At 41.3% G+C, this 2,174-nt stretch overlaps 1 pseudogene; it reads right to left on the bottom strand.

Annotated features, from left to right (window-relative positions):
• Positions 1 to 885: 885 nt before the first annotated feature.
• Positions 886 to 1,003, bottom strand: LOC126413626 (5S ribosomal RNA; annotated as a pseudogene).
• Between the last annotated feature and the right edge of the window lie 1,171 nt (positions 1,004 to 2,174).

Here is a 2,174-nt window from a genome sequence, read left to right as displayed (position 1 = left end):
TATGGAATAAGTTCACAGATGTGTGAGTGGCTCAGAGACTTCTTAAATAATGGAATCCAGTATGTTGTCCTCGATGGCGAGTGTTCGTCAGAGACAAGGGCATAATCAAGAGCACCCCAAGGAAGTGAGATTGGACCACTATTGTTCTCTATATACATAAATGATTTGGTGGACAGGGAGCATAACAATCTGCAGTTGTTTGCTGATGACGTCATAGTGTCCGATAAGATGCTGAAGTTGAGTGACTGTAGGAAGGTACAAGCCAACTTAGACAAAATTTCCAGTTGGTGTGATGAATGGCAGCTAGCCCTAAATGTGAAAAATGTAAGTTAATGCTGATGAGTAGGAAGAACAAACCTGTAACATTTGGATACAGTATTACTCATGTCCTGCTTGAAACAGTCAAGTCATTTAAATATCTGGGTGTAACATTGCAAAGCGATATGAGGTGGAATGAGCAAGTGAAAAGTGTGCTGGAAAGGCAAATGGTCAACTTCGGTTTATAGGGAAAACTTTAGGATAGAGTGGTTCACCTGTAAAGGAGACTGCATATAGGACACTGGGGACCTATTCTTGAATATTGCTCAAATGTTTGGGATCTGTACCAGGTTTCTTGAATATTGCTCAAGTGTTCGGGATCTGTACCAGTTCAGATGGAAGTAAGATAGAAAAACTAAACTTCTCCTGAATGTGCCATGAAGGCCCAATGGTAGTGACCGGCTGCCATGTCATCCTCAGCAGGAGGCATCACTGGATGCAGATATGGAGGGGCATGTGGTCAGCACACCGCTCTCCTGGACGTGTATCAGTTTCCAAGACTGGAGCCACTACTTCTCAATCAAGTAGCTCCTCAGTTTGCCTCACAAGGGCTGAGTGCACCCTGCTTGCCAACAGCACTCGGCAGACCAGATGGTCACCCATCCAAGTGCTAGCCCAGCCCGACAGCGCCTAACTTCGGTGATCTGAAGGGAACCGGTGTTACCACTGCGGCAAGTCCATTGGTATTGAAGGAAGGTATCAAAGCAATTTAGAGGTGGGCTACTGGATTTGTTACCAGTAGGTTTGAACAACACGTAAGTGATACGGAGATGCTTCGGGTACTCAAATGAGGGAAGATAATGTTCTTTTTGAGAAACAGTCTTGAGAAAATTTAGACAATCGGCATTTGAAGCTGACTGCTGAACAATTCTACTGCCACCAACATACATTGGGCATAAGGACCATGAAGATAAGATACAAGAAATTAGGGCTCATATGGAGGTGTACAGACAGTCATTTCTCCCTTGCTGTATTTGCAAGTGGAACAGGAGGGGAGATGACTAGTAGTGGTACAGAGTAGCCGCTGCCAAGCACTGTATGGTGGCTTGCGGAGTATCTGGTTAGATGTAGATGTAGACATAGACAACACATGTTCATTACTTCATACAGATTTCATATTCATTTTTCTAGGTAACCTCTTTTAAGCATAATGTACTGAAATCATATTGCCAATGAGAGAGAGACAGTTGGGAGAGGTCTTCTGGCTGTAGGGTGCAGAAGGCCTTTTCAGTAATTTTTGCTTTGCTCCCTCTTCCTTTATTAGAGAGTTGTATGTTAGAGATGTCTCATATATGTGACTTACCAAATGAGGGTAAGGAGTCATTCCAATCCCGGGAGTGGAAAGACTTACCTTAGGGGGAAAAAAGGACGGGTATACTCCTTACCCTCTCCCTTAAAACCCACATCCTTTCATCTTTCCCTCTCCTTCCCTCTTTCCTGATGAGGCAACAGTTTGTTGTGAAAGCTTGAATTTTGTGTGTATATATATATATATATATATATATATATATATATATATATATATATATATATATATATACACACACAAAATTCAAGCTTTCACAACAAACTGTTGCCTCATCCTCATATATATATATATATATAAAATCCACCGTTTCTAGTTCACAAACAGTTCCTTTCACCTATTAAACAACCATTTCGCCTTTTTCTAATAACTTTCGCTTTATTTCCGTTTACGTTTTTCCCACATCACTGATAATTTTTAGCCGCTTCCCACAGGTTTTAACGTCATTATTTCTTCGTCAGACAATTGTTAGCCTCATTTTCATAATCTGCCACCACAAAACCACTCCTTTTAATACATTTACACGCAGTTTTTTCGAAATTTTCCCGAA

The sequence above is a fragment of the Schistocerca serialis genome, chromosome 7 (genome assembly GCF_023864345.2).
Source record: "Schistocerca serialis cubense isolate TAMUIC-IGC-003099 chromosome 7, iqSchSeri2.2, whole genome shotgun sequence".
Classification (NCBI taxonomy): Eukaryota; Metazoa; Arthropoda; class Insecta; order Orthoptera; family Acrididae; genus Schistocerca; species Schistocerca serialis.
The sequence above is the reverse complement of the archived record's forward strand: the minus strand, read 5'-3'. Positions and strand labels throughout refer to the sequence as shown.